This window comes from Meleagris gallopavo, chromosome 12, assembly GCF_000146605.3.
Source record: "Meleagris gallopavo isolate NT-WF06-2002-E0010 breed Aviagen turkey brand Nicholas breeding stock chromosome 12, Turkey_5.1, whole genome shotgun sequence".
In the NCBI taxonomy this organism is placed as follows: Eukaryota; Metazoa; Chordata; class Aves; order Galliformes; family Phasianidae; genus Meleagris; species Meleagris gallopavo.
In genome coordinates this window covers 12,260,879-12,271,592 of record NC_015022.2, presented here as the reverse complement: position 1 = coordinate 12,271,592, position 10,714 = coordinate 12,260,879, and positions in this window count along the sequence as shown.

Sequence of the window (10,714 nt, the reverse complement as noted above, 5' to 3'; positions counted from 1 at the left end):
GGGTCGCGGCTACGGGCGGAGAGGATCGAAGCAAAATGGGCATCGTAGGGCGAGGTGCTGGGTTAGCAGCCTGGAAGCGAGGCGCTGGGTGTGCAGCACGGCACGCTGCAGGGAAGGCTGTCACGGTGCGAACAAGCTGATCTTTGAGTGGTGTCCGCTCAGACCCTGTGCTGGAAAAGCCCCGCTGTGTTTTCCAGGGTTGGTGCCAAGTGAGGAGCTCGGCCCCACAAGGCAGGAACAGTGGGGCTAAACAGTCTCAGGTTGAATTCGTATTCAGCAGCAACCGCTTCTGAGGAGGGTACAGGAAACCACACGGTAAATGAATGCAGGACGATTTGCTTCTGCGCTGGAAATCCGCTCCTCTCCCTCCTCCCGAACACAAAGCTGATCTTATCTCCTCTTGCAACATGCCCCGTTTTAGAATTAACTGATCAACTGCAGATAGTTCCATGCTGCTCAGTGTTGACTCTTCCCCAGAACTGCAGCTCTCCTGGCTCTGGCACCTCAGCAGCTCAGCCGTGTTGCTCTGCGCTGTAACCCACCTCATTTTCCATCCCCGTTCCAGCACCCAGCCACTCAGACACAGTGCCTTTGAGGTGCAACCAGGTGCCCACGTCCCACTAACAAAGTCCTGCACATATCCCCAGAGCAGTGGGGCGTGAGGAATGCGGGGAGCACTCATGCACACAGTGCCCGCACGGATTTCCATTTGTTAGTGATGGAGAGATCAGCAAGCCTTTAGCTCCTGCACGGTGAGAAGCAGTGGCTGGAAAGGAGAGGATGGGATGCAGTGCTTGCTTTCTAACAACCCCTCAAGCTCAAGGTAATTGCTGCTGTTGTGTTGAGTGGAAAACAAGGTCAGGAGGAGGAGAGCACAGGGCAAGATTCCCAGGGCTGTACACAAGCAACTAGGACAAGGGTGTTTATTTTGCTGTTCAAGGGGCAACTGCCTGGACGTGTCTAAGAGAGGATGCGGGACCCAGAGGGAGCTACAGAGAAATCAGCAGCCTCTCTAAAAACAACAAGCAGAATGTTTTCCTTCTGTCCCCTGGGGCACGAATGTTGATGTCCCTGCTAACATGCATGGGAAAGGATATGAAAAGCAGAGATGGGGAGGGCTGGCAGAGCCTTGCTCCCTGTAGGATCCCTGTCCCGGCTGCACGAGGCTCCACAAATGGGGACCTGTAAAGAAATGGTGACCCCTGAGCTGCTGGGCTGGGAGGACCCTGTGCTGGGGGATCCCAGCTGGAAGAGGAAAGAAGCACATGAAGGGAGAGCAGTAACCTGTAAAGCACAGGGAAGTGGTGATGCATGAAGACAGCCCTGCACCACACCCGGCTTCATGCAGCCAAGTTTTCGCAAGGGATGGCTCTACTTGAAAGAGTTGGGCAGGTCAAAGGTCAGGCGTAATTTCACTCCCTTCTGCAGGGACTATTTAGGCCGTGTTATAGCAGGATTTACCACTGGGTTTGGTTTCTCCTTTGGGAATATCTTCCAAGCCCAGCAGTGCTGTAACCCTTTGTCGCACAGATAGCCCTCTCCTGGGCCACAGAGCTGGGGTGATAAGGAAGGACATAGTGATGGGGCTGCATGTTTCTGAAGCACAGTCCTTTTTGTTTCCAATCTCATACAGAGATGTTCCCCTTGACTGAGGCAAACAGCCCCCAGCTTCCAGTTGCTCAAGAGCAAAATCTGTGCCAGCAGCTGCCAGCCATAGAGGCCCATGGGTTTCGTCTCATGGCCCGTGTGTTTGCAGCGATTATTGCTGCAGTTTCGGCTATTATTTCTGCTATCCTTCTGTTACGAAGTTCAGTGGCTCAGGTTTATCTGGCAATCAGAGCAATGTTACACCCAGGAGGATTCCTGACCCACTGCAGCCACCCCAGTGCTGAACCCATCCCATTCCTCCAGCAGCTCCATACAAAGACCTGGGAAGGTTTGTTGCCCCGTGGAATAAAGCCTCTGTCCTGCCACACATCTGCTCTTCCGAGCAGGAGAAGCCACTCACAGCACCATCTCAGACACTTAAGCCCCAGCCTGCCCCTAATCCCCCTAACTGGATAACCCTGTGTTCAGTGCCAGCATCCCGAGCCTCCCACAGCCCAGTCTGCCCCACGTCACCATCCACCGCTGCCAGCTCATGGTTTCCGATGGCTGCAGGAGACATCTGTGGCCAGGCTAATCCTTGCATCTGGCTCAGCTATTCTGTTTATTTTCTAGAGGGAAAAAAAAAAAGAAAGCTTTCCAAATCCTCTGCCCTTTCCATGAAAAGGGCAATGGTTTCTTTAAACATTAAACTTGCAGGGATGCTAATGCTCAGGTAGCAGGAAATTCAGGGCTGTCTGAAGGAACCTAGACACTGAATATCCTTAGGGCATGGAAAGCTCCTTATGAGTTCCCTTCGGGGTGTGAATCAAAAGGAAGGCAGCAAAGGGCAGCACGCTTCCCCGGTTTGCTCAGCTCCTGCTGCTGATGGTGTCAGGGCTCAGATGAGATCCTCACCAGTTCAGCTTCAAGTCCTTTGCTCTAACCTCGGTAAACAAGATTAGATCCAGATTAGAGCTGGTGTGTCTGTGTAAGGTGCTTAATGTAAGCACCTTTATATAACCCCTTCTTGAATTCAAGTGCTGTGCAGTCTTTAAGGTTTTATGCATGCTGTTTCTCTAACAGAAAAGGTGTTGCTTTGTTTTCACGCTACGGATGGGAAACCAAGGGCTGGAGGGGCTTTAGGAGAGCACAGGACTCCCTTCTTTTGGTCTATCTGACAGGCATGGATGTGGGCTCGGCCCCTTAGAGATGTGTTCTCAAAGCTCAACCCAACCCAATCTGGGAGGAACTCCTGAGGTCAGCTTGGCTGCTGGTGGTGGCAGTTCACCATAGTGCCTCCCAGGATGGGAAGGACAGAGCAGACCCGACACTCAGCCCCCACTCCTCAGCAAGAACTGGCACTGTGTTGCAGTGCATGACCGAAACTGCTCATCGATCAGCATGAGTGACCCTGGCATCGCCCCACTGTGAGCAGATGCCACGGGCAGATAAGCCATGTCTCTTTTGTTCTGTTTTCAAGAAGCTCTTGGCAAGCTCCCCCCCTTGACAGAAAAAAAAAGAAAAAAACCCAACTAAATTGCACACTTGATAACTTTATCACCTAGGTTCCTCTGATAAGTGAGGTTTTATGGCAAGGGACAGCTCTCCTGCTATCAGGACAGCTCCTTGCTCAAGCTATCCGTGTGGTGCACGTGTTCTCAGCATATGCTTCCCCTGCAGGACCGTAGGGTCAGAATGAGCTCCTGATCTGATCAAACACCTGGGGCCCCACAGCACTAATGCTTTATGAATATGTACCAGCAATAATGAACTTTGGGTGCTGGGCCAAGAGCTGTGGGGAGCCCAGAACCTGTCCTACCGGCTGGTTGAGGGTGGTTTGCTCATTAGGGCACGCTCCCTCCTCCATCCCACCGCCTATCCGTGCAGGAGAGGCTCTGCCCAACCCTGGGCCTCCTTCATTTGCCAAACTGCCTTTGATCTCTGTATCTCACAGGGTAATTAGAAGGCTGAGCCCTGCCTCGCCCCCTACCCATGCCTCCCCCTTGCTCTGATCCCCCCAGAGCCAGGTAAGGTGACTTGCCACAGCTCTGGGATGTGTTTCATCCTGAAGAGAGGCAAGCTTGGTGCCTTTTGAGGTGCATTCCAGCAGCCACATCTATGGCTGCAGTGGCAGAACACAGAGTCCCGTCTCTATTTCTATGGGGTCGTACCTCCAACACAGGCCCTGCAGCCCACAGCAGCTCTTGGAGGCCACCAAGAGCCCCAAGAGCCCCCCACGCAGTAGGAGCTGCTCTCCCAACCCAAACAGATCCTGGTAGGGTTGAAGCTCTTTCCCAGGTGCCTCCGGCCCCGTGGGCTGCATCCTGTAGAGCCACAGCGGAAACCACAGCAGCAGCATGCTTGGCACCAAGCTCCACGCCCAGGAGAGCCGGCTCTGCTGCCTGCTCCTCCTCTGCCCAGCTCCTCCTCTCCTCATAAGGAAATGAAAACAAACTCCAGGCCAGACATGTGTCCCCAATGAAACCCACATGTCAGCACCAGGCAGAGCTGCTGCTTGCTCCAGGTGCCCAGACCCAACAGGGAGGATGCATACACCCAAGGCACGGCACACCTGGGGAACCTCCATAGGGTTTTTAGCAGCAGACACGTGGCAGAACACTTCTTAGTGCTCTGTTTTGCACCAGACCCTCATAAAGCCTCCCAAGCAGGAAGGCGTTTCTGTCTCCCCGCCCAGAGGTTTACACTAACACATGTTTAAGCCATCTACTCTGCTAGTCAGACCCCAGTCCTCCTCCTCCATGGGAACTTCCACTTGTTGGTGACCTTGCCGAGGGCTCTGGGAGCAGTGTCACCCACGGCAGCAGCTGTCACACCAGCAGCACTCCAGCACCTGCACTTCTGCTGCAGCTTTGCCCACGCCACCCCCTCTGCAGGCATCAGAGCTGCCCAGACCTCAGCTGAACTGGAAGGACAGAAGAGGTGGGAAACAACTGGAAAAAGAAGCCAAGAGAACAGGAAGCCTGCTCCCACTGAAACTGCTCTCTTACTCTCTGTGTCACAGTGACAAGGGTTGTTACAATCTCCAGAGAGAAACATTTCAGCAATTTTTCTGGCCAAGGAGAGGATCAGTTTGCATTCTGCCAACAAATCCCCTCTTGGCATATCCACTTTACAGCTCCCTTCTGCTGCCTTGCCACCCTGCCCCACAATGCAAATTCCTCTTTGCAAACCCCATGCATCCCAGAGGCTGCTGGAGGACTTACATGGGCTCAGCTCCAGGGCTGAATCCCCAGCTGCAAAAGGGCTGCTGCCCTGGCAGCCCCAGAAGGTAAACTGTGACCCTGAGGTAGGTGCAATCCCTTCAGGGCTGATGTGAAATGGGGTTCCTTTGCACTCTTCTTTTGTCATATCCGTGTCCTCTGTTTTTTGGGAAGTTATCTTCTGCAAGACCTAGAAATGTAAGCCACATCTGCGCATTGCCTCGCATGCTGCAGGCAGACGGACAGACAGACAGATCTGCCAGCAACAAGGAAAGATAGGGAGGTGGCAAGGCTGCGTTTTGCACAGCACGTGCAGCCCCACGCAGGAGGCACATTCACTGGGGCTGCCTGTGGTTAGCTGGCATGCTTTGCAGGAGCAGCCAGCGACGCAGAGAGCAGCGTGTTTGGGAGCATGCCGTGGCTTTGCCTAGTCTTGCAGCTGCCTGCCAGCTGCTGCACAAATACAGCCCTGTCTGCCGTGCCCCCCCTGCCTCCCACCCGCTCTGCTCCTTGCAGGGCTCTGGGATCAGCCTGGCATTGGTGTGCATCTATTTTATATTTTTTCCTCCCTACTCTCAGCTTCATCTTCTGATTTGTCCCCCATTGTCTCACTCCTCTCCCCCACCACTACCTCTGTCCCCTCCCTTTTGCTTTCTCATGCATCCTTCTAACTACCCATTTCTCCTACATTCTTCCTCTTTTCTTCCCATGTCCCAGCCTAACCCTGGGACACCTCTTGCTCTGCTCCATCTGTGCAGTGCACAAATGAGACCAGCATTCATCCAACCCCAAAATGCAAACAGAAGCTGTCTGCAGGCTTTCCATACTGTATTCCACAGCCCCAAAACAACAAAGCCCTGTCCAGAGGAAAGCCAGCCTTTCTGCATGTCGTCTTCTGGGGGTTAAAATGAGCTAGACAAGGCTGATATTTTAGTGCGAAAGAACCTTAGGGGTGTTAGTAATCACAGCCAGCACCTTGTTCTCCATCTCACCACAAAGACAGCACTTTCTGCACCCTTTTACCTGTCTTTGAAGGGGTGCTGGTTGTGAGGGAGGAGGCTCCCATTCCCTGCAGCACAGCACCCTCTAGCCTCCACTAGGGCCACAGCTCTGTGATGGTTTGGAAGGAGGACCTCCAGCACCACCACAACCATTCCAGCACGATCCATTCCTGCCCATGCACGCCCAGCCCTGTGCAATGCCACCACGGTGTGATTACTGTGTAGCTCAGAAGTTATGCAAAGGGTGGATTCCAAGGCAAATTCATGGATCAGGACCAGGGTGGTCACCCCAGCTCAGGATGCAGCAGCAGAAGTTCCTCACTTGGCTGGGACTGGCACATGGGGATTCCTTCACACCCCAACCCTCAGCTTTCCCCTGCCTCCTAACACTCCAAGGCATTCCCTGCATCTTCCCACCCCCTCACACAGCACTCACCTCCCCAGCCCAGCAACAAGCCAGTTTCCTCCCCCACAACCCATCCCACCTCTGTCCCAACATCCCTCCCAGCTTTCTTTCTACACCTCCATGAAACAAAGCTCTGGCTCTTTGCTCCCCATCACCATCCCCCAAACCATAGCCTCATTTTTTGTTCCCACCATCATCCAAACGCAGTTTGTGCTTCCCACCTCTCAGCCTATCCCAATTCCCACTATTTTGGCACGAGGCAGTGGTTCCGCCTCTGCTCACTTCATTTCCATAAACACTAGGAAGTGGCTCTTCCCCTTTCCCAAAGCAGGAAAAAATCAGGGGACCAATAATCCTACAATTCACTTCACTGAGCTTTTCTGTTTGCAGAAGTCCCCAGCTTATCCTTTTCATTCATCACCACTTCTATGGCAACTTTTCCACAGTATTTCACAAGCAGTCCCTGAAAAAGTGTGGCTTTAGCAGCCTCCCTTGCTGTCTTTCTGAGGCTGGATAATCATAGCCTTTCCAAACTCCAACCTCAAGAACATAGTACAACGGCAAATGTCAGACAGACCACTTGGAATTAAACGGAAGGCAAACAGTTTCCTTTATTCAGTATGACATCTTGGAAGTACTCCAGGAGAAGCTCATACATCTCTCTGGCTTTGCTACATTCATTTGTTCCATCTTGCTTTCTACCAACAGCTCCCCTCCCTGCTCACTGCCTGCTAGCTGCCTGCTGCTTGCACTCCACCTCCCCAGAACACCAAAATACCTCCTGGCACCTGCAGCTGTGTCTTAATTTATCAAAATTTGGGACAAAATGGCTCTGAACGAACAAGAGGCGGTATCACAGGTGGCTGCTGTTGGGAGCAGGTCTGCTCAGCCCGGCAGCTTTTGGTGCAGAGGTCTGGGATCTCACCTCCCCGGACTCATGGGAAATCTTAGGAGTATTTTGGCATGGATTCATCTCAGAGATATAGAGAGGGACCCCTCCCCTGCAAGGCTGGGACTGCCTGGGGAGGCAGCAGTGTCCAAGTGCCATGGGGCACCCGGCAGCAGGAACCAGGGTCACTGCTGGTGCGGGAGAATGGTTTCGAAAGCCTCTTCCTCCAGCCAGCAGCTGTGGCTGGACATGGGGTAAGAGGAGTGAGCTGGTAGTCAGGAATTTGTGGACAGAACCAGCTGAACGCAGCCTGGTAAAACGCTCAGCTGGGTGGTATTTCTCTTTTGGCCTAAAGAATGCAACAGCCAATCTGCTTTGAAACGATTAGTGAAGGTCTCTGTGCCGGCAAGCAGAGCCCTCTTGGTTTGGCAGGAAAAAAAAAAAAAAAGAGTCAGAATGTCTCTAGCATTGGGGCAGAGGACATTCAAGAAGAGATCAGGAAACTCTGGTTTATAAGGGGACAAAGGGGTGCACAGCAGTAACCCGGTGAGGCTGAAGTTAGTCAGTGAGTTCTATAATTAGGAAATAAATAGCATGCTAAATAAACCCAGAGCTGAAGCTTCTGAAGAGAGCGACAGAGCTGAAAGTTGGCAATGAGCAACCGAATGAGAATGTGATGGAAAAATACTGAGCAGGTGGGCCACGTGCCACCTCCACGGATGGTTTGTATGATGCAGCCATTCCCCCATCCCTGGCATTTGACTCCTTACGTTGTCAGCTCCCCAGGACAGAAGGCTGGTCTATTTAGAGATCTGCAAAGTGCTCATTATGCTTTTAGACACCATTTTCAGAAAACACGTAAGAGTCCAAAGAGCGCTGTGCATCCAGATCCAACGGGCTCTCAAACAGCAGAGTGCTGCAGCCGGCAAGTCAGTATTTCATAGGAATGGCAGAGAATGCAGAAAGGAAAAATCATTGCCTTTGTTTCCATCTATAAAGCTTTTCTGTGCTCACATGTCCCTGACAGGCACTTCACTTCCTTTCAGCTAGCAATCAAACCCTGTATTCCCTCTTTGCTGCTGCTGCATTGGCAGAGATCAACACCCCAAACTTTTCTCCAGCAAAAACGTTTCATGAGAGGTTCAAACTCCCTGGGTGTCCTTAAGTGCATCAGTGCATTACGAGTTGCTGACCAGGAGAAAAGGTGGGCCAGTGAAATGAAGTAGAAAGGTCTGAAATCCTTGTGGCAGCAGCGGCCAAAAGAGAGAGATGTGAAGAATAAAAGGTCACAGGTGAGTGTCAGCCTGGCCCAGCACTGCACCAAGTTCTCTCTGCCTGGTATCTCCCCAGTTTCTGGGTTTTTAAAGGCAAAATTACAGTCAACCTTTTCTTGACCTCACTCTATAGAGGGTAAGTGCACAATGCCACTTGGCAAAGCAATATATTGGGCCTCTTTTGCAGTACCCAGGCTAATCAGAGAGAGATTCTCCTGTACCTTAAGCATCACAGTGCTGCGGACATCCCCACCCCACTTTGGTGCAGGAACATCAGACAAGGACCTCCTGGCCTGGACCTGTCAAATCACTCCCTATGAGGTAGGCGGGCTGGAAATGGGGCTGGCTCTTCCCAGCACCCCCTATTTCCAGGATGGTTTATGCAACTGCTTGGATGGCTTTTCCCAAGCATGAGCTGTGTGCTATGAGTGGCACAGCTCCTTCCTGGCTGTGAGCCACCTCCTGTGCACAGCACTGCTCCCACACCAGCAAGCCATGCCATGCCGTGCTAATCATCACATGGGTTTGGCTGCAGCAACATCAGCTCCCCACGCACTCAGAGGGAGGGCAGCTTCCTCTGCAAGACACGACTCGGAGGCTGTTTTAACAGCCCACAGCAGGGTGTGCATTCACTAACACGTTTGCTTCCTTCCATCTATCTCAGCTCCCACACTAGAAAGCGCAGCTGAAACAGCCTGATTTTCTCCTGGGTTCCTCCTCCCCCATCTGGAGATTCAACAGCTTTTCACCACATCCCTTCTTCTTGCAATAACCAGACAGCTCAGCAGTTGGGCCCACCGTCACATCCATGTGAGAATTTCTGCTGCCACCTATTCAGTGTTTTTCTCCCCTGGTTCTCGGATCTCACTCCTCACCATGCCTGAGCACCTCTGCCTTATGTTTTACTTCTCTCCCTCAGCATGAAGCGGGCAGATAAGAGTTTGTTTTGTTTTGCTTTGCAGCAGTTTGCTGAAAGCTCTCTTCTAACAGGCAAACTTTTCTTGGGTCTGAGAAATGCCCAACAGCCTCAGTTCAAAGTAAAAGCCCTGCCTGGAGGCTCAGCACTGCTTCGCTCTGTGTTTTCCTGCAGTCCTATGGTGAGCAGCAAGGTGCAACTGGAATCAGCTGGTCTGCAATTGGGTGTAATCAAACTCAAACATGCCTCACATACTTGGGTAGCAGGCTGATACCGGAAGTTTATCTAATAAGCCTATCTTGCAGCTTAATCATAAGCATAACTCAGCTGTATTCAGTCACAGCAAACGTCAGCCTAGCTGGGTCACCATCAGGTCTAACAGCCACTGTACACACCAGACATTGCCGTAAGGTTAATTAAAAGCTGTCAGTGAGGAGCTGAGCTTAACTGCAAGGTGCAGATGGCATCTGGAGCTGGGGATGAGCACGGCATCACCCAGCAGTGCCCTGGCTGCCTTTCCCACCGCTCCCTCCCTCACCGTGACTCAGTGCACAGCAGTTACTCATCTCTCCAGATACACAACTCTGGAAAATGTGACTGAGAGCTTTCAGGGAGCTCCAATTCCCGGTAAACAGAGGTAATGAAATGACTGACATCAGGGAAAGGATTTTTCCATCTGCTTATATAAAGCGACTGAAAACACGTCTAGGATGTTGATGTTACTGGGATCAGAACACACAGCTCTTCTGGGACACTACCAAGAGAACTAAGCGTGTAAACATCGCACTGCAGACATTCCTTCTATTATTATTGCTTTCCCTCTGTGACCTGAGGTGTGCCCACAGCCCGGTGAGGACACGGTAGCCATTTTGGAAGTCCTAAATGGGCCACGTCGTTGTTAAACGATCACTTTTGGTCGGTCACACTGTAGACCGCTACTACCGCTGTGTCGCACCTGAACGCGTTTTGACGCGATGCCGGTGGCCAGCACCCCGTTTTGCTCCCTCAGGAGAGCCCAGCCTCGTAATACTGACAGCCGCGGCGGTCCCTAGGACCGCCCTCCCTGCGGCGGGGGTGCAGCCCCAATGGCAGGAAGCGGCTGGAGACGAGACTCACGCCTCACCCGCCCCGCCCGACCCCACCCTGCCTCAGCCCCGCCCCGCTCCGTAATGGCGCCCGCAGCCGCGGCTCCCCATAGCCACAGACATCCCCGCCCCACCCCTCCGCACACGCCAATCACCGCTCGTCTCCCGACTGACAGGCTATTCAGCCAATGAAACCGCACATCCCCACACAGCCGCGCCGCCACCACCCAATGGCACAGGAGCAGCCGTGCCCTCAACCCTCCCCTCAAGCCAATCGCCGCGCGGGGTGGAGCGCGAGCGGCGTGACGGCGGGGCCAATCGGAGGGCGAGGGAGG